The 23201-nt window shown below is 36.2% G+C and overlaps 1 long non-coding RNA gene across 1 annotated transcript in view; it reads right to left on the reverse strand.

Annotated features, from left to right (window-relative positions):
* The window catches only part of LOC140637514 (uncharacterized), a 157440-nt gene extending 135507 nt beyond the window's left edge, over positions 1-21933 (reverse strand). Inside the window, exon 1 of the long non-coding RNA XR_012034607.1 lies at positions 21791-21933. This is a non-coding gene — a long non-coding RNA (uncharacterized lncRNA). The remainder of the gene's footprint in view (positions 1-21790) is intronic.
* Between the last annotated feature and the right edge of the window lie 1268 nt (positions 21934-23201).

The raw sequence follows: 23201 nt of genomic DNA on the forward strand, positions 1-23201 counted from the left end.
TCTATGATGACGTAGCACTATCTGGGGTAAACGTTTTATAGGAGAAAATAAACTTTGATCGGAGCAAACTAATCACTGTTCCAGTAAAATAATATATAGAAATTTCTCTTTTTTTTGTACAGATGCATTACACTCTCAGATTCACTTAATTAGCACAAATAGATTTATATCATAAATTCATAATGCAGCACTGTTCACTATGATTACAACTTGAGTCTGAGTTCTGGTATTACATTGCTATTTTCTCTTCTTCAGTGAGCCATTGTTAAGCCATAGATACATCATTGTGAGTTAGTGATTTTATTAATTTTCTATTGCTCTATAACAAATAATGACTGCCTTAAGTTTTTTTTTTTTTTTTTTTTTTTTTTTTTTTTTTTTTTAAAGACACGCATTTTATTTCACAATTTCCATAGGTCAGGAGTCTGACATGACTTGACCACGTTCTCTGTTCAGGATTCCACAAAGTCCTAATCAAAGTTATTAGTTGGGCTGCATTTGCATCTGGAAGTGTGACTGGGAAAGAATCCATTTCTACTACTCACTCAGGTTGTTGACATAATTGATTTTCTTGTTACTCTATGACTCACGGTTCTACTTTCCATAGGCTAGAAGTTGCCTCCTGTTTCCGGAGGTCACCCACGGTTCCCAGAGGCTTTGCCATATTGGGCTTCTCCCCATGGTTGCTCCATCAGGTCTGCAAGCAGAATTTCTACTTCCAGTCTATTGAAGATAGTGTCATAGATAAGGTCACTTAATCATGAAAATGACATCCTATCACCTCGCTATGGGCTATTGATCCAAGTCATACGTCTCATCCACTCCCGAGGGAAGTGATTATACAGTGGCATACCCACTAACAGTTGAGGATCATCATAGGATATATCTGCCATGGCAATGTAATATATAATATCATCATAAAACGGAAATTAAATTAATTGAAAACACCAAAACATAAATCATATGAGATTATGTTCATTGAGAATTTTTGTGTTCTATCAACTGAATACTAGGTGAAAGATTCTTGTAAAACAGCACCAACCTTTACAGATTTTATGATTATTAATAACATAATGGTAATGTATGTACAATTATAATTAAATTTACATATCACATGTATCCATGAAAATTTATTTTTCTCTGAAACTACTAAAATGCCCATCAGCCATTTAACAGATCACCTGAGACCACCAGTACTGAACAGACTCTTCCTTAAGAAATGGCGCCTGGAGTATAGATCTATTAGACAATAGTCCATGTTATCTCATCAAGATAAAGATATGGATTTGGTGCATCTTCCTCACTCTGATTATAAAGATGCTTTGATATTTTTTCTTCTCAGTAAATTCTCTCTTGGTTGATATTTCAGTGAATGTAAAAAAATGTGATAGAACTGTTACAACATGTAACATCTCCTTGTCTCCTGGGGAGATAATTTATGTGCAAAGGTGAATGCATAGCATTTTTTGATACATTACTATACTGGAGCTCTAGCTAAGTTGTGAAAATGTAGAGGGATGAGTAAGACAAGATCCCAGATTTTCTTGCTATTTAAAGCAGGCACTATTAAAGTGTGCCATGGCAACTGTTTATGTAAAAGATGGGCAAGAAGTGATCTCAGAAAGGAAAATAAAGTTAATCACTTATTTTGAAACTGGTTTGGGGTAGATCTGTTTAACTCAATTACTAGGAGCAAATATCATGATGAGTACAACTGAAATATGGAAACAAATATATTACATTGTGGGTCTTTTCCTAAAGACCTATTGTTTTTTCCATCAACTGGCCTACTCTGAATATAGATGTTCAGTCAGCTGCAGTGCACTCTATTGTCTTTAGTTACTTCTTTCTCCTGGCCTAGAAAGCCTAAGTGTGCTATTAAACTATATAAGGAAATAGATATGAAAGGCATTAAAAATATAAATGGAGCATTTCAAATATGGCACTATAACAGGAAAGTGATATGTCTCTTTTTATAAGCCTAGATGAAACACAAAAGAAGATGAATATAGCCATAGATTTATGGAATATTGCAGGAAGCCTTTTTTTTTTTTTGTAAGTTTTTAACATATAGGTTTTCATCTGCTTTGAACTAACTACTATTTCAGGTGGTGGAACTAACACATAACACACTATTTCATTGCTGTAGCTTAACTTCTAAATAGCATAGAAGTGTATTCCTCTGAAATATTTGTTTGCTTTATTTGCTGTGTATGCACAACATCACCAAGACGTTGATGACTTATCTAGATATGCTTAAATCACATCATATAAAGACCTCTTTACTTACATAATTGTTTTAGCTCCAATTCAATAGCTATATACAATAAATCTCATCTAACTGTGGCAGAAAATATGAAAATTATATTAATGCTATATAACGGGTTTAAAGTTAAATACATTTTACAAAGGCATAGTCTCATTGTCGTGAAGCAAACTTTCCCTTTAGCAATATTTTTCTGTGATTAAGTTAGAGATCAGATAAACTTCTTATGCAGTATATGCCCAATAGCAATATAAAATTCAATACCAGCTGCATTATTCTATAGACTTATGCCATCAGACCTGCAAAATGAATACAAAGTAAATAGATAAACCAAATATAAAATGTAGAACATACAAAATTTATCACTTGCAAATATGAACAAAGAGGGCTAACTAAAGACAACCAAATTTGTGGTGGCAATAGGATATAGCAAAAACTTAAGTCTGCAGCTTCATATTTGCAATAAGCATTTTAGATCGGCTTTGTAAAGGCATGGATTCTGTGAAACGGGAAGTGTGCATTGTAGAATCATCTCCATTGATATACATTACTACTGCGGGCTACATATCATATTCATTTACACTTTTTTCTTTCCCCTAAAAATGCTAAAATCATTTCATTCAAACAACATCAAAGCATTAGTTCAATAACTAAAGCGGCAGCTACCTAATTTACTTATTTTATGATAGAATAAAATGGTAGCAGATTTGAACGTGATCAATTAGCCTCTGAAAAATGGATTCTCCAGCCGTGTTAGATATCATTATTGTCACTGTCAAACAACATGTACTAAATATTGGTTGAGACAGAGTGATGGGGGGGGGGGCAACTATAAACTTTTTTAGTGTTACCCATATCAATGTTCCAGTGGAGTCAGAACTGTGTTTAGAATACTACTGATTTTACACAATTTATTGAACCATATGCAAGCTGATGTTATAGTCATCAGATCAGGCTTTCTGAGAGCTTTATTTTCCTTGGATATTTTGAAGCTGGATAAGGGTGGGATCTGCTACATAGACAAAAATCAAATACACTTGGAAAAAAAATAAATTTGTTCTACTCTCAGAACATATTTAGTCAAAATTCACATTGAGAATTGCCAAGTTGAAGCTTGCAATTTTAAAACTCCTATTTCCTTCCCTTGGCAAATTAGACTGAGATGAGTAAATACATCTCTGAACATTGCATGCTTTTTATCCCTTTTTATAACTTTCTACTCCTTCTCATCTTTGTATACAGTAATTCCTTTCCAGTTTTAACAAGAGTTGATTTTAATAAAGTTTACTTTTAATTTTTCTGTGAGGAACAGTATCTGTTACATCTGTTTATTTTTATCATATTTCTTCTAAGTAGGCTTGGCTTATTCCTGTAGGAAACAGATATTAACCACATTTCCCACTCTTAGCAGCATGATTCTCAGATAAGCCGTTAGAAGCATTGATAAGTAAGTATATGTTGTGCTACTTACTGGAGCAGATGTCAGCTATACAATTTAAAAATTAAGAAAATATTTTCCAGTTTTCAAAATTATAGTGTGAAAAAAATAAATTCTCCATTCCAGGACTTTTCATAAAATGGTAGACTTCTTTTTGTCTTGAGACAAATTGTGATTTACCTTCTTGGACACATTTGGTAGGAAAATAATTTATCAAGCTCTGTGCCAAATTTCCTAGATGCTATGCATGTACTTGAGAGATACTTTTTGCTCTATCGAGGATCATACTTCCATTAGAAGAGACAGAAGCATTTATAGTATTTTACACACTAATATTGAGATAAGCATAGGATATAGGAGCAGAAGGAAACCCTATCCCAGGTGAGATGCGGGAGGCAGAACCAGAAACTGATAATTGAATGGGACACTATCTGAGATTTTTTTTTTTTTGCATTAACAAAGGAAAATGATTTGCTGAGTATGAGCTACAAACTTCTACATTCATAACAAATCACTGAATTAGAAAATAATATAGTGAGTTTAGTTAATGCAGATCCATACTCAGTTATCACCATAAAACTGGGAAATTAATATAAATATAAATATAAATATAAATAAATATAAATCTTAGGAAATTCAAGAAAGAACTTTGGCAGCTACGCAACCAGGCATAGAAAAGGGCCAAAGACAATTAAGTTGGAGTTGAAAATCTTAAGTACCTCTTTTACTTTCCCTCTCTTAGCCTTGGGTTGCCCAGAAGCCAGGGATATAATTTGGCAGGGCTCTTTAATGGGCCAAAGGTGAAAAGCATCTTTGCCATTAAGATGAGAATTCAGCTCATAATTTTCAGGTTAGCTCTCCAAATGGTATTGGGGAACATTGCTGAATAGCTACACAAAAGGGCAGAACCATGAATCAGAAGCACAGCAGCTCTCCCTAACCCCCAACACTGTAGAAGTCCACCCTCCCTGATAACAGGAATATAGCTGTAACCGCAAGAGGGAGCAGGCAAACCAGAGTAGGTATATGGGTAGATTGGGAAGAGTGGTCAGAAAATGCCAATAGGTGCAACCTGTTGGCTACTGTCTGTCCATTACTCATGATCCAAAGCATGTAGTTCCAGCAGCTGGGACATAAGTTGATTCTCCCTGTATGAGGACAATGCCTGAAATTTTAAAAAACTGAACAAGGTTAGTCTGGGGTGCAGGTGAAGGAGTTTATTCTAGAATAGTGAGTGGGTTAGCCTTGAATTACAATAGTAGAAGTGTACTTGGAATAGAAAAAAACAAAACAAAACAAAACAAAACATTTTTCCTATGCATCAAGTCCACTAGAGGAGTACAATCCCATACCCTGTTTTGTGCTTTACTCAGAGATGGCTAATATTATACGAGAGAATAGCAGAAAACCAATAATACAAAAAATTGAAAGAAGAAAACATGGTTCACATAACTGATATTTCAAATGGAAAATTTCAACAGGAAAGCATGATGAATTAAAAATTAAAATAAAATATAAGGGAAAGTCCTAACACATTAATTACAATTCTGTGAAGATTAACCTTGATGATTTAAGATAAATGCTCTCAATTTGAATTCAAGAAAAAATAATACCTAGCCATATGTTGTTTTTAGAAGAAACAATTAAGACAATAAACAGAAAAGGAAGGAAAATGAAGGAATGAAAAATACAGCAGATAAATATGAATTGGAAGAAGAGAGAGCATTTTAAATATCTAAAATAATAAAATGTGCACTCAAAAAAGACTAATAAAAAAAGAAGCTTCTAGTAAAACCAAGAAAAAACAGGACAAAATGGGAAATTCAGAATAAAAACTACAACCACAGACGTGGCAATTATTTAAAGCATAAGACAATGATATGAACAAATAATGCAAATATTTTGAAAATGTAAAAAAGTGTAATGTTTGGAAAAATATAAAATGCTAAAATATTTCATTAGCCAGAAAAAAAAAGATAATTAGAGAGAGCAGCAGGAATGAATTCAGAAAGGATACCAAATCATCATAGAAATACCTTTACTGGAAGAAAATAGGGAACCTTAGAAAGTTTTAAAGCATCGGGCTAAAATGACCAAAAATAAATTTAGGAAGATTAAGAAGCTACAAATTTATGGTGACTGGTGTTCCAGTTTGCTGTTCTAGTTTGCAGGTTGAGGGAGTTCCTGGGATGCATGCAAAAATCAGGAACAGTCCTAGTGAATTGAACCAAGTTAGTCACCCTAGCTGTGATTTAAAAAAAAAAAAGAAAAAGAAAGAAAGAAAGAAAGAAAGAAAGAAAGAAAGAAAGAAAGAAAGAAAGAAAGAAAGAAAGAAAGAAAAGCAAAAACAAAACAAAAACCAAAAAAACCCAGCAACCAGTTGTGAAACCAATGACTAAAAATAAATAAATAAATAAATAAATAAATAGCCACATGACACAATCATGAAGAAATATCTGCTATTTATATTTAAATCAATTTAAAAAAAAACAGGAATGACTTTAAAAAAATTTTTGGACTACAAAACACATGCTACTATCTACAAATGAGGAGAGGAGAGAGGACATCAAACAATGTAGTGTAGTATCACTATCCAACTAATGCACCTACATCCAGAACTTGGACTTTGGGACCTACCAAATAAAAAGTCGGTCTTTCCCCAGGACAGCATTCTTAGGCTGCTGAAGAGAGCTCTGACAACTCTTCCTGTCCTTCATCTGCAGTTCTCTCCTCCTTTCATTCAGAGAATATGCTTGCCATTAGATATAAAGTCATTATTTAGAATGATGAGGTAGGGCTGTGCTGTATTTGAGGATGCCGTGTAAAAAAAGTGTTTTATGAAAGTCAAATGAGTGTTGGGAGCTTTGCCTACAGGGGACTGTATTTATCCTTTCACTATACTTTCTAGATGAGACAGAGAACATGAAAGAGATTAATCAGCCCAGATTCTAATATCATATCTGTGTGTTTGCAGATCATGACTTGCAGAGATTGTAGAGATCATGTAGACATAATCAACCTGACTTTCATTCTTGAGTTTGAATGTGAGCAGGTAGCGGATGCAAGTGGACAATGATGGAGACCTGAAACTTGCACGCAAACACTGCACTTATAAACATCCTAATTTGAAGATGAATAAAAAAGAAAAACGGTGTCCATGAAGGATAATATAAATCACAGGAAAAGAAATAAAAAGAACATTATCAGGAAGTCTCAAGGGTGGATTTCCGAAAACAATATTTTATTTAAAAAGTAAAATTCCCTTAAAAAAAACAATTAATTATCCTAGGAGAGGGTGGGAAAGAAGAACTCAGAAAGAATAGCTTCTCCAAAAGGGTATAGGATAGGTAGATATGAAGATGGAACAGTATTAAAATAACAGTGCAAAGGAAGATTGTGGAAAATAGGAAATCTGACAAGGCACTTAACGTGCAATAGCAGGATTTAATGTATGTGTATTTTAATGTAATATATATTTTACATATAAGGCGAAGACCAGAATTACAACATCAGGTTACTGATGATCAGGAAACAATCTCTATGAAAATTAAAGGGGAAGGAAAACAAGAACAAGAAAGAAAGAAACTAAAATTCTAAGAATAAAGACGATAAATAAGAACAATGAATATGAATCCAACTTAAGAATGATAGATTCCAGAGGAAGAAAATAGAACAGCAGGAGTAAAATCAGTTATATCAAATATAATGATGATGAGGAAGAGGTAAAGAAAAAGGATGAAGGTGGTGGTGACAACAATAGCAACATCCCTGTGGGAGGACAAATTCTAAATGCAGGTAAAATTACTTGATACGCAGAAAAGTTAGCACTTCAACAACTATCTGAGAAAGCTATGTGAAGATTCTAATTCTCTTGAACTTGTTATGATTTTTAAAAATATATAAGAATACTGTGGTTTTATTATTTAAAAATCTGAGAATTATGAGAAAGGGCAATCAGAGAAGAGTATATCCAATTGTCTATTCCATGTGACTATGAGACAAAAGTTATCATTTTATTTTGTACCTTGATAAGTAAAGAAATAGGTTGATTGGACAGATGTGCTGTACCTTTTTCCATCTTTGCTGAGGTGTAATTGACAAATACAATTATGAAATATTGGAAGTGCATAGCATGGCAATTTAATGTACAGACACATTGGACACATTCACTTTAAAAAATCAAAGAAAATCACTAGAAGGATTAAAAACTGATTTTCTATCTTCTAAATTACCATAGAATCTGAGTCACTTTAGATTCCCGAGGGAGTGACCAGCAAATATATGAAAAAAGGTAAAAAAATCTGTATACTTGCTGAAAATATAGGATGACTGCAAGGGTTATTTTAGATCAAAACAAAAATGGGATTATATTGAAGAACTACAAAGAACTTATTCTCACTCTCTTATTTAAAAGAAAACACTGTTATGGAGAGTGAAAATGACAAGGACAGAACTCAGAGCTAAAATTGAAAAATGAGGCTAGGTCCAGACATAGGCAAATAAAACTATAAACAGCTGCATGTTTCAGGAATAAGAGATTGTTTTAAAGGAATCTGTGGACGCGCCTGGGTGGCTCAGTCAGTTAAGCACCTGACTCTTAGTTTTAGCTCAGGTCATGATCTCAGGGTCGCGAGATTTAGCCCTGCATCAGGCTCTGCATCAGCAGAGTCTGCTTGAGATTTCTCTCTCTCCCTCTTCCTTTGCCCACCCCCAAGTAAATAAATACATCTTAAAAGAAAAAAAGGAATCTCTAGGAGGAAACCATCCCCCTGGGAGCAATCAGACATAACTGGCTTACCAAAGGGTATGATGGATGGTGGAAGCACTTTGTCCTAGGCCAGAATGTAGAGATCAATAACGGGATAAACCTTATGTAGATAGATGACAGATAGATAAATAGATAGATGCATACATACATGCATAGATGATAGGTAGATGTGCACACACAACATTATATATATCTTATCATATTACTTTAGGTTTTTGGAAATCCAAGTGAACAGCAACAACAAAATAAAGAATAAAAGGAAACTTTGTAGCAATAATTCTTCTAAGAATCTCTCCTACAAGTCTATTTACACATGTAGAGAAAAACTTCTGCATGGGATGTAAATGGCAGATCTATACAGAAGAGTAACTATTAAAAACAATCAATAGGGACTAGTTACATCAATGATGGTGTATCTATACATAAAATAATAGTGCAGTCCTTAGGGTAAAAATGAGTTCCATCTAACTGTATTAGAATATGCGTGATTAAGCAAAAAGAAAAAAATGAAGTAAGGTACAGAATAATGACAGTGGCGTGTTCCTGCATTTCATTAAAGATAATCGGTTTGCATATCAATGATTGAAACATGTCTGCATTGAAAACCACCAAACTATTGAAATTACTTATGTTGTACAGCTGAGTGTCTGGGATAGCAGAAGAGTATTTTCCATCGCACTACTTCTGCAGTGGCTGAATTGCATGTGTCACATTTATTTTAAGATACCTTTTAGAAGAAAACTTCCTTATGCTAAAATTTAGAGTTGGCTACATATGAAATGACTATAAAAAACGAAAAATTGCACAGATATTTTCAACTAACATTTCTATCACCATGTACGAGTATTATGCAATATTACTTACATAGAATTATAAGTAGGCAATTGCAAAATTGGAATAAAATCAGATTAAAGGCTTGAGATTGTTCTCTACTATAATTAATACCTGTTTTCAAAAAAACAATTTTATCCTTCCGAAGAGAACCCACGGCTTTTATGTCTCTGACTCTGGCTCTGCAGAAGCAATTGGTCAAATGAAAGCAATTAGCCAATTGTGCATGGCTTGACTATTGTCATGGGCATGGCAATTAGCCAGTTGTACATGTGCATGGCTTGACTATGCAAGCAGTGGGGGCAAGAATAGGAATAGTTGCCAACACGTATCAGATGAGGTTGGGGAAACTGGCCATAGACCTTCAGATATTAGAGAATTACTGGAGCACACTATATACCAGGAATCACATAAAGTGAAATATGACCTTGGATAAAGAGAAGCAGAAGAGGACAAATTCTTTTCAGTGACATGATTTTTACTAAAATAAAAGAGAATTTTGAATATTAAGTTTATGTAGAGATTGGTCATACATGCCAGAAACATCTTGAGGCAAGCTTGTCTCTTAAAAATTAAGAAATAGGGATCCCTGGGTGGCGCAGCAGTTTGGCACCTGCCTTTGGCCCAGGGCGCGATCCTGAAGACCCGGGATCGAATCCCACGTCAGGCTCCCGGTGCATGGAGCCTGCTTCTCCCTCTGCCTGTGTCTCTGCCTCTCTCTCTCTGTGTGTGACTATCATAAATAAATAAAAATTTAAAAAAAATTAAGAAATACTTAGGCATTACTCCTTGGTGCCTGCTAGAAATTCCTTGTGTTTATAAATCAGTGGGAGAAATATCAACCCTTTGGCCACAGATTATGACCCTAAATCTATCAGCTCCTTCCTTCGTGCAAATTAAGTTTCAGTGGGACATACGGCCACGCGGTTAGTCTAACAATTCCTAGTCTCTCTTACAACTCTACAGCTCGGGACGTCAAATGACAATTCTCACCCATGGAATGAAACAACAATAATAAATGCAACTGACACCTCAGGTGCTTCCAGGGAAGTGGTTTGCCCTGGTCTCCATTTTCCCCTTTTCCTATAGTCTGGAACACAGGTGCAGCAACAGCAAAACTGCAACCCAGCAGATGTGGAAAATTCCTGAGCAAATAAGGAACCTGGATCTCTGAAATCCTTATAGAACAAAATTTTAAAAATAAGAAGCAAATTCCTATTGCAATGCACCCACTATGTTTATGGGTTCTTTTTGCAGCAAATTAGCCATCATCCAACCTAATAAATCTTTATTCTCAATCAGGATATTGATCTGATGCAGGGACATAAGTCACAGGTAGAATCAGCAGCTCCCTCTATCTGTTCTGACTACATCCCTCCACACTCCTTCTCAAAATCCTCTTCCTAAGTGTATTTTAACCCTGATATTTTCACATCTCTGATGTCTTTGGAATAACCACTCGTCGCCAACGGCCACACCGCCCTGAACGTGCCGATCTCGTCTGGAATAATCACTTGTTTCAGGGTCAATTTCTTTCTTTCTTTCTCTCCCCCCACCCACCAAAAGAGTATTACTTTGCAATAGAGGTTTCTAAAAAATGTTTAAATTGGTACATTGCCTGAATGGTAGAAATCATTCAGAGTAGAAAAAAAAAAAAAAAAAACCTGAAAGCCTTCTATGGATCCTTGGTTCTGAAGGATCTATAGAAGAAACACTCATTATGTTTTGTTTTGTTTTTGTTTGTTTGTTTGTCTGTTTAAGTATTGGGTATGTTCACATCATCCGAGCTTTGAAAGCTAAATTAAAATAATGTGGGAAAGTACCCACTACCTCAGTATTTGGCACCTAGGGAGTCTCAACTCTGGTTACTCCTTTTCTACTCCCCAAACTAATGGCCAAAAATCTTAATCCAAATATCTTATTAAAAAAACACACACACACACAACTAAAACCATTATTTCTATTTTATTTCTTAATGAGGAGGGAAAAAAGAGGAACTAAGTATATAAAACAACAGATCCTGTTAATTAATATTCTTTCTTTAAAATGCAAACAAGTCACAAGTTGTGTTTAATGATACCTGACCAGAGTCCAAAAGTAAAACAGTAGCCATGGATACTGTATGAACGGGTGTCCAAGATAACCAAGAATTAGCTGTAATTGAATCTGAATATTTATTCAAGAGATCTAGTCTTGGATTTACATATTCAAAATTTATGTCCCCTTAGTAACTATAACCCATCTCTTACCCTTGCACAGTAAACATGTACAGGTTGACACGCACTAAATAATACATATATATGTGATATCTTTTAATAGTTTATAATTCATAAATTATACTTAAAATCAGTTATTTACTAACATGTAAACAATAATACAACATAGTTTATTAATGCTAATCCAGGAAGAAAATTAATATGATACAGCAAAATTCAGAATTCAAGTTACCATTACCTGTTTTATGGAGAAAGCACATAAACAAATTCTCAAGTTGTAGATTAAGCATGAGAATGAAGTCTCCCTGGTTTTACAATACATTTTTCCCCATCTTGCCCACAAAGCTCTTTTATGTTACTACTCTAATAAACTCTTCCAATCTGGAGAAAACTTCTCTACCCTTAATGCAGAAAACAAGCCTTTTATTCCCACATGAGTGTGCTTATTAGTAGTTCTCACTACTTAAAATTTCTCATTCCATCTGTTTTGACATCCTTCCAACCTAATTTGTACCTCTACTTCACTGAGCCTTCTTTGACTATCTTTCTAGGACTAGTCTTTGGTATATATTTTCCTTTTTTTTTCCATACAGATTGTTTATTTATGTATTTATGTATATTTTTTCCTATTTAAATTCAGTTAGTCAACAACATACACTACATCATTTGTTTCAGATGTAGAGTTCAATAATTTATCAGTTGCCTATAGCACCCAATACTCCTCATATCATGTGCCCTCCTTCATGCCCATCACCTAGGTACCCCATCTCCCAACCACCCACCTCTCCTCCAGCAACCTTCAGTTTGTTTCCTAAGACACTCTCATTAAAAGGCACCTGGGTGGCTCAGTGGTTGAGATCTGCCTTTGGCTCAGGTCATGATCCCAGGGTCCTGGGACTGAGTCCCACATCAGGCTCCCAGCTGTCTCTTTCTGTGTGTTTCCCATGAATAAATAAATAAAATATATTTTTTTAAAAGAGGCACTCATGATTTTTCTCCCTCTCTGACGAATTCCCATTCAGTTTTCCTTCCCTTCCCCTATGATCCTCTGCATATCAATATGCTGTTTCTTATATTCCACATATAAGTGAAATCATGATAATTGTCTTTCTCTGATTGATTTATTTCTCTCAGCATAATACCCTACAGATCCATCCATGTCAATGTAAATGGTAAATAGTCATCCTTTCTGATGGCTGAGTAGTATTCCAGTGTATATATAGACCACATCTTCTTTATCCATTCATCTGTCGAAGGACATCATGGCTCCTTCCACAGTTTGGTTATTGTGGACATTGTTGCTATAAACTTTGAGGTGTAGGTGCCCGGTGTTTCACTGCGTCTGTATCCTTTGGGTAAATGCCTAGTAGTGCAATTGCTGGGTCGTAGGGCAGATCTATTTTTAACATCTTGAGGAAGCTACACACTGTTCTTCAGAGTGGTTGCACCAGCTCACATTCCCACCAACAGTGCAAGAGGGTTCCCCTTTCTCTACATCCTTTCCAACATTTGTTGTTTTCTGTCTTGTTAAATTTCACCATTTTCACTGGTGTGAGATGGTATCTCAATGTGGTTTTGATGTGGTTTTGTATTTCCCTGATGGCAACTGACTTGGAGCATCTTTTCATGTGTCTGGTTGGCCATTTGTATGTCTTCTTTGGAGAAATGTATGTTCAGGTCTTCTGCCCATTTCTTGACTAGATTATTTGTTTTCTTGGATGTTGAGTTTGATAAGTTCTTTATAGATCTTGGATACCAGCCTGATATGTCATTTCCAAGTATCTTCTCCCATTCTGTAGGTTGCTTTTTAGTTTTGACTGTTCAGAGGCTTTTTATCTTGATGATATCCCAATTGTTCATTTTTGCTTTTGCTTCCCTTGCCTTTGGAGACAGGTCTAGCAAGAAGTTGCTGTAGTTGAGGTAAAAGAGGCTGCTGCCTGTGTTTTCCTGTAGGATTTTGATGGATTTACTTATTTTAGAGGAAGAGTACCAGTGGGAGAGGAAGAGAGAATCTCAAGCAGACTCCATACTGAGACTGGAGCCTGACACAGAGCTTGATCTCATGATCCTGAGATCATGACTTAAGCTAAAACCAAGAGTCAGACACTTAACCCAACTGTGACACCCAGGCACCCATGGTATTTCTTGTCTGAATCTTTCATGTGACATTTAAACACAAAAATAGCTCTGATGTATTGAGTGCCAGATAGTGTGCCAGTCATTTGGTAGTACTATGCTTTAAGAAGTGTGCTGATGAAGAGATTGAATCAAAGAACCCAATGTCACAAGCCCAACAATTGGTAGAACCAGAATTTTAGATCAAATCTGTTCGATTTTATTTTCTAAGACAGCATTGACTTGAGGAAACTGTTTCAGAAGTCCAAATCAGATGAGTGATACTCAGCTTGAAAACTATAAGTGGGAATTAATTATGCATTCCCCTATAACTTTACTTACCAATGGCATGAAATACTTTGAAATATGTACTTTGACTAGGTTTGGGATAATAGCAGTGAAGAGAACTGACAATATCTCAACCATCCTGAGATTTTATTCTTATGGGGGAAATAAGATGGTTTCAAAAAGCCATAAGTGTCAGGAAGCTGGAAAAAATAGTAAATGGTAAAGTAATGGAGATTATGGATTCCTAATATTACAGCTGAGAAGCCTGATATCTAAATGATTAGTAAGATCCAGTCATGAAATTATCTAGAAGAACTTTACAAGAAAACAGCACAGCAGGTGCAAATGCCCTGAGATAAGAATAAGGTTGGAGGATTTGAGAAACAAACAAAAGGTCTGTGCGCCTGGAGAATTCTGTGTGAAAGTAGGCTTATATGGCATGAAGTCTGAAAGGATGCCTGGGCCAGATTACAGAGGTCATCCCAAGCACCCTGGAGTTTAGCCTAAACTCAACAGGAAGCCATTAGAAAGCTTTAAGCAGAAGGTTATGTGGTAATATGTGTGATTAAAAAAAAAAAGTTTCTGGAAATGGGTCAAGAATGAAGTATGAGGTAAAGGACAAGAGTAACCACAGGTAGATCCATGAAGAAGTGACTTTCATAGTCCAGGTAAGAAATGAGGGTAGCAAGGGCCAAAATGGGGATGGGAAAAGCATATGAATTTGGGACTTAATGGAAGGGTGTCACATCAACAAGACTTCTGAATGGATTGGATGTAGGGGGTAAAGAATAGTAAGAAATTCTGAAGGACTCTAAGTCATATGGGTTGGAGCCAAATAAGCTTGAATTCAAATCCCAGCTATGACATAGATTAGCTCTGATACATTTATCAAGGAATTTGCCTTCTCTTAGCTTCATTCTCCTACCTGTAAATGGAGACAATACCCACCTTCAAGATATAATAAACGAATTGAGTTAATAGTACTAAAAATTTTTAACATAGTGTCAATACATAGTAAAAACTCACTAAAGGTACATATTAGTATTAAAACTATGTTTACTTCACAATGAAAAAATTGCAGTTTTTGTTGGAGTCATAATTATCTCAAACCAGTTCCATTGTCTCAATTCTGTCAAAAATAAACAGAAAACAACATAAAAGTTCTTTTTTTTTTTTTTTGCCAGAGATGCAATATCATCCACCAAATATTTAGTGGTCACTAAGTACACACAAGACCTGTAGAAGGTACAAGAAATCTAAAAATAAGCAAAGGATAGTCCCGATTTCAGAGATCTCAAAGGCAAGCAGGGGAAACATGCAGTTAAAGTCACCGTGCTACGAGTTAAATATAGCAATATAGACATGTACATACTCTGATGGCAGCATATGTATGGGCAAGAGAGCATGTATCTCTGGGTAAGGAGAGGAATGTTAGAGAAAGAAATAGAGAAGAGTGTTCCTCGGTCATCCCATAGAAAAGGGGAGTAAAAAAAGGGAAGAAGAACATTCTAAGTTGAAGAAACAGCCTCAGTAAAGAGAGTATGGAGGAAAAATGCTAGGTGTGTTTCCTGGGCAGAGGGCAGTTCACATACCTGTGCAGAGGGTAGATCAGAGAGGGCGGGAGGGTAAGAGATGGGATAGTAAGGTCAGGGCCCACGTCAAAGGCAGGCTGAAGCAAGATTTGTGCAGAGCTTTGAAGGCCATGCCTACGACTTAGTTGCTCTCACCGACAGTGCAGAGCCAGAATTATCAAAAGTTTGAGGCATGACCAAGTTTTTTTTTTTTTTTTTTTTTTTTTTTTTTTTAGGTTTCATTTATTTATTCATGAGAGACACAGAGGGAGAGGGAGAGACACAGGCAGAGGGAGAAGCAGGCTTCATGCAGGAGGGAGCCCGATGTGGGACTTGAACCCCGGGTCTCCAGGATCACACCCTGGGCCGAAGGCAGGTGTTAAACTGCTGAGCCACCCAGGGGTCCCCAAGTTTATGTTTTAAAGCTATTACCCCCCCAAAAAAATAATAAAGCTATTACCCTTTGGGCTTTTGAAGTTTAAATCAGAGTAAGAGCTGCTAGAGGAGTAAAATTAGAGACTGTGGGGGTCCCCCTGCCCCCGTTTTTGTGATGGAGGTGAAAATGGTACACGCTTGGTGATTATTAAGCATATACAGTGTCTGTTATGCTTTTCTCCACCCCCCCCCCCCGCCCCCATAGCCAGTCATGGGGTAAGTCAAGGTCAGAAAAACAAGTCAGAGACATAAACCAATCCCACAGTTCCTGATTCTCAGTTCAGCTCTTATGCAACTAAATAATGTGAAAATGTGCCTGGATGCTGCCCGATAGAGGGAAGGTTCCATTTTTATATGTAAAAACTACCTTTATATGCACAAAATAAATTATAAGAGCTGTGCCACTTTAATCAATCTGTATTGCTAGAACTAGGCTCTATAGCTATTAAAAGACTTCTACTTCCTGAGACTTCCTCTTGCCATGCAGCTTAGTCACGCCTCCTTGAGCACATGGAGGCATGAATAAACTTTAAAAGAGAAAGAGGAATATGCCTTCCCTGCTTTTGTAAACACAGCAGCTGATGTGTTTGCCCTGAAGGGAGAAATCTGCCACTTTGTAAGTTAAGCCTGAGTGAATTGCAGGGCTTCTAGACAGATACTCAGGAAATAGGAAAGCAAAGTTTTAAAACAAAATCATTACCCTCCTTCCAGACCACAGGATTTAGGGTAACTGGCTATTTGGGGAGAAGGTCTAAACCATTCAAGCAGAATGTGTATGCCTTTCATGATCACCTAAATCTAGGGAAGCTACTTCAAAGACCTGTTTTTAAAGTAAGGGATCCTAAGTAAAGTGATTAAAGTACCTCATCCAAGGTCAAACAGTTACTAAGTTGAAGGCCTGTAATTGCAGCTCTGGCCTCATGATGGCACACACACGGGATTTTTCTAGAGGCCTTTCCACCTGCAGTGAAAGCAGGGGAGGTAACTGGACGTGCTCTCAGCCAGTCTCCTGACTGCGTCCCAAGAAGTCTGCCTTTCCTGTGGATTTGCCCCCTTGCTTCCTGCTATTGAGAAATGCATTCTGTGTAATCATAAACTAAATGTCCTATTAATTCACCCATCCATTCATTCAGGAAATACCTATGGGGACGCCTGGGTGGCTCAGCGGTTGAGCATCTGCCTTTGGCTCGGGGCCTGATCCCGGGATCCTGAGATCAAGTCCTGTATCCAGCTTCCTGCTTGGAGACTGCTTCTCCCTCTGCCTGTGTCTCTGCCTCTCTCTCTCTGTTTCTCATGAATAAACAATCTTTTTTTTTTCTTAATAAAAAAAGCATCTATGAGATAAAGTTGTGTGACAAAATTCCCAATAAGTTCATAATTGAAAGACAAAGTAGGAAAGAAAGATACAAAAAACTGTAATTACCAGAGAGTATGGAAAGTACCTTAATTATTTTTTAAAGAACAGGTGAATCACAGATGAGATGGAATGATTAAAACTTCTTCTTTCCCTTCAAATCACTGAAAATATACTGCTTAAGGTTTTGTTAAGTCCTTAAGAAAAATCAGGTGCTGGACACTTACAAAGAACCATTTCCTAATCTTGACAGTGAAATGAAATGTAAATTACATGATGAGATGGGGGCTCCCCCCAACACACCAGCCAATCTGCCAAAATTTGAAATTCTTATAATTTTAATCATTAAACATATTAGACAACAAAAGCAGGAACATTATTATTTTTAAAATAAGCTTCATGCCCACTGTGGGGCTCAAACTGAAGACCCTGAGATCAGGAGTCACACTCTCTACCAGCTGAGCCAGGCACCCAAGAGCAGGAACATTATTTTTAAGAAGTGAATCCCAGTTAAAATTGTATTAACTCACTAAGAGGATTCATTCATTTAGATTAACTTGTTGATAGACCAGACCCTTAGACACTGATAATGGAAAAGGTGACCTCTGTGAGCTTTGAGATTCTAAGTAGATTCATCTTCAGCACTCACCCCCCTAATGTCTTTAAAAGGAGCTCTTAGGAAGCAAGACAAAGGATCTTGAAATGAATGGTTTCTAGAGATAATGCCCTCTCAGGAGATAGGAAAAAAAACAAAAAAACAAAAAACAACCATTTTTCTCAAACTACACAAAGACAAAAGGCCAATAAAAGAAACTACTTAAATTTAAAAATCCACTTGCCTCCTAAAAACAGGGTAATTGAATATCATTTCAAATTTTATACAAAAAAAAAAAATGTGCTCTGGCCTGTTATCACAAAACCTGGACGTTATGAATAAGTCACTATTTACCTGAGAAAGAGACGTTAGCATGGTCTTTCAAGTTGTTTTCAATGTTTCCTACTTCTGACTTTTTCCCTTTAGAATAAAAGCAACAAAGAATATTTTATAAGCCAAAGAAAAAGATTTTTGGTTTGATGTAATATACTAAATAATATATTTAGATGTAGGAGCTATATCTCAAATGAGTTTAAAAGGATCATTATAATGCTTTTTTCTGAAAATCCTGGATGTTTGTTATTTTTGTATATGCCACTGTCTTCAAAGCTTGCAATAATTTAAAACCTCTGCCTTTAGAGTTGAATAACAAAAGCAGGATGATTTATACTTCATTTAAAATTAATCTGTGGCCATTGATATTAAAAGTAGTGTGGTCAGGACCTCTTCTCCAGTTTGGGGACGAGGATTGTTCCAGGCTTCCGATGAGTGTATCTCTGCTGAGCAGAGCCTGAGGCTCCCCCTGAGGGAGGAAACACACTGGAATCTACAGCACCTGCACCTGGTGACTAGACATCAGACAGAGACTAACAGATAGAAATCAGCTACCACTGTCTGAGATTTTTTTTAAAAAAGAAAAGGCCAAGGTCAAGGTTGTTACCTTTTCAGTGCTTCTAACTCATTCTGATGAGCTCTCTGTGATGCTGTACTTCCATGGCCCTGTTCACGCCTGTCTTGTCTGATGGACCCATTAGTTTAATTACGGACTGTCTGCCTTAGAACGCGCAGACCTTACTATTATCAAATACATTTCACAAAGTTTGCCTCATAAGCCATCTGCATCAGAATCACCTGAGATCCTTATTAAAAATGCAGATTATGACAGAACTCCAGTCTGAATATGGAGCCGAGACATCTTTATTTTTTGTTTATTGTTTAAAAGATTTTATTTATTTATTCATGAGAGACATACACAGAGAGGAAGAGACACAGGCAGAGGGAGGAGAAACAGGATCTTGCAGGGAGCCCAATGTGGGACTCAATCCGGGGACCCTAGGATCACGCCTTGAGCCAAAGTCAGACGCTCAACCACTGAGCCACCCAGGCGTCTCCATCTTTATTTTAAACCAGTACCTCCAGTGATATTTTCCAAACTAAAGCTGGAGAACCAGTGACTTATGAAAACTTCTTATTCTAGAACTTGGTATCATGCCTTTATTCACACAATGGGGCCAATACTTAAATGAGCTCTCAGCTTACTGATGAGTCTTTCTACTCCCCCCCTTTTTTTTAAGACTTTATTTATTTATTCGAGAGAGAGGGTCAGGGGAGGGGCCGAGGGAAAGGAAGAGAGAATCTGAAGCAGGTTCCACACTCAGCGCAGATCCCTGTGTGAGGCTCCATCTCAGGCTCTTGAGATCATGACCTGAGCCAAAATCAAGAATTATATGCTTAACTGACTAAGCCACTGAGGCATCCCTCTATTTTCCTTTTTAAGATGCAGAAATGACATAACAGGAGTTAAAGTGACGCAAACCTAAGTTCAACTTGCCTCAGTCTCCTCATGTAGAGAAGAAAAAATTCAGTAGTACTTCATGTGACCGGTTACCATCTGTCTACTCTAGAATAGAAACTCCATGAAAGAAGGGTCCTATAGTGTCTATAGCGCTCTGTAATCTCAGCACTCTGGACAGCAACAGCACACGGTCATTGTTCAAGAATATATTGATTATGGGTTTATTATAGGAGTTACTTCGACGAAAGGTATATACAAAACAGTAATGTCACCTACAAAGTAAACTAAGCTGTTCTTACTGTTCTTTTTATTACTATTATGACTTTAAAATATGAGAATGTTCAAAATAAAAGAAAAATCGTAATAGAACAGATGTGGACTATAGGGATTTCCATAGGGAGAAAAATAAAGTAATACTAATTTTCTTCAATAATGCATATATCATTTTAGCAAGGTAGAAACCCATGATTCTGATTCAGAGAAAAAAACCTGTCCTATGGAAGAAATCATGCAATCAAACTTTGACTTTTCTTAGAGTATTTAGAAAAGCATACATGGAATTGAGAAATCCTTTTTTTTTTTTTTTTTTAAGAATTGCTTAAGTATAGATTTATAACTCCACTGAATGAAAATCAGAGTGGTACCAATTAGCATTTTGTTAATAATTTAGTATGTCTTTAAAGAGGGAAAAAAAGTATTTATACCTTTCCAGATAAGTGAACTTGACTATGAAAATAATCATATACCTGTACTGCAATTCTTAAATAGATCCTAATGGTGGTCCTGAAAAACAATAATAATGTTTCACTTTAATAATAAAGTTACCTCGAGGCCAACCTAATCTACTGCTACCTATTATCAGCATTTCATTATATACTTCTGATATGTTTCTGTCCAAACATCACTTCATTAGAGGAACAATTTCTGGCTTCCTCATATGAAATAGTAACTCATCTCTCACTCTTTTCACTGATTACTTTTCTTTATTTTTCTTCATGGCAATTGAGCACCATTCAGAATACTATTCTCTTCTCTTCATGAACTGTCTCCTCAACATAATATAAACATAAGACCTCAGTCAGTGGACCATGTAGGCCACAGACTGTCCATAATTAAGGAATGTTGTTTAAAAAAAAAAGGCAAAATTTGGGCTTAAGACAGTGTTGGATATTGAACAATCAATACTGGCCTCGGGTAGTAATAGACTTAGTGATGCTGTCTCCAGAAGGTTGTTAATAGGCACCGAGAACCGCATGAAAAGAATCTATTTGAATATCAGAGGCTAAGTAGATTTCCTAAAGCATGTTCTATGAAATAATTTAGTTATGAAACAGATAAAAAACAGGTAATTTAGCAAAATAAAACAAGGAAATGTTTCTCCAAAACGTACCTTTTGAGGTTCAGACATCAAAAACTATAAGAAATCTTGGAGCAAGAAAATCTCCTTACTTGACTACTCATGTTTCCCACATTCTTTTTTTCCTCAAGGGCTATTCCCTCTTTCCCACATCACATGCATTAACAGTGAGCTTGAAATAAGTGATCAAAGACAATCAACAATGCAATGGGTTTAGCCATTTGGAGAAGGAATTAATCCTCTAAGAGAACTCCAACGAAAACTCCTTTGGTCTCCCACAAACTCAAGTTAGGGAGATGTGACTCTGTCCTGGGATATTCATTTGTCTCATAGAATTCAATAGATACTTCATCTTGCTGGGTCTGAGTTTGGGTTTCAGAAAGGGGCGTATAATACTCAGTAACACTCCCATATGTATTATTTCTTTATTCCTACATGATTCATTGAAAGACTAAAGTCACAATGTTAACACTGAACCCAAATGCATGGTGGGCTCCCTGAAGGAATGGTGTTTATTTCATTGGTATGTAAAACAGATCATTTTGATTCATGTTTAATCTAAAACCTGAGTGAAACCTGGGAAATCAAATAACATTTTTCCCCCAGTAAGTATCTGTCCAAAGGGCATTTTCAAAAATATCAAATTTAAATGACCTCTCTTTGGCTAGGTCCTGAAACTGAGAAAAGGGAAGATTAGTATTCGAGGAGAGACCTGAGTCTGGGCCAGTAAATCTCGGCTGTGTCCCTTCCCAGGTCCTTACCATCAACCTTGATGGGTCTTTGAAGTCAGAGCGGGGATGGAAATGGTGCCGTGTTGGAAGCAGCAGCAACATGAGCTCCAGATGTGCTGACAGGTGGCCTCCAGGAAGGCTTCACTATAAGGGCAATTAATATGGATGTGACCTTCATCCTGAAATGAGCCAAAGAGACTTTTTGATATTTTCCACGTGTCAGGTCTGAGACTATTTCACAGCAGTCAAGATGAGATAGAACAAGCCTGTTAAGGCTCCCAGGATTCAAATTTGTGGAGTGTGTTTAGAAGAAAGAACATTTATCATGGAGGGTCCAAACTATTTTTTAAGTTTTTTGCCCTCCATAAATGACAAAACTATATCTTAGAAGCCTCTATTACCCTCCTAGGTCACACCACACACACACACACACACACACACACACACCCCTCTATAGATCTACAGATACACACACATACACATAGATGTACATTTTACACTTTCATAATATAATACATAAATGGAATATAAATTCCATTTGGAGTTATGTAACATTGCATCATTCTTCACATCATGGAGTTCACATAGAACATACTTATCTACTTCTCATGTGAAATACCCAATTCATATTTTAAATTTTAACTCACCCCTCAAAAAAATTTTCCCTTCTTTTACTTCAGAATGGGTTAAGTGGTATAATCTCTGGGTTTCCAAAGCATCTTAAAACATCTATGTCTCTTGGAACATTTATTGTATTACACTGAAATATGATTAAGCATCTTATGATCTGAAAATTTCTCAAAGGGCAAGAACCTAGTCTTATATTTTCAGAACAAAATGCAGGGTCTGACACACACTACATTACCAATGTTGTTTATAGAATTTATCCATATCTGAGCCTGTGTACACAGTTAAATAGCAATTTCTCCAGACAAGTTGGTCGAATGCCTGAGAGAAGACAGGCACATGAAAATATAAGGGGTCAATGTACTAACTGTAATTCTGTGTGTATGAGAGACATTTCTTAAACCCACATTTGACTGATATTTTCAAATAGAGGCTATCATCTAATCAAGTATGTTTAAATAGAATAAACATAATTGATAATTGTGGTGCTAAATTCCTCTCAAATTTTTATTTCATGGTAGAGGGCCTATAATTTTTTTAATTAAATAATTTAATTTTAGTTTGAATTAGGTATTCTTTGGTCAAATATTGAAGATAATAGGATAAAAAATATTCCTCCCATTGTTTTGAACATAATATCTCAATCAAGGATGCTTGCTCTCACTAAATAACTATGATGTTTACAAATGGTTTGTATTTGGCTTGCAACCATCTTTTAGCATTATGTATTCCTCTTATCTTGAAACACCTACTCTCTCTGGAATAATCACAAGCAAAGGAGGGCACTCCTTTTAAGAAGTGAGATCATGGGGAT

This window comes from Canis lupus, chromosome 8 (assembly GCF_048164855.1).
Source record: "Canis lupus baileyi chromosome 8, mCanLup2.hap1, whole genome shotgun sequence".
In the NCBI taxonomy this organism is placed as follows: domain Eukaryota; kingdom Metazoa; phylum Chordata; class Mammalia; order Carnivora; family Canidae; genus Canis; species Canis lupus.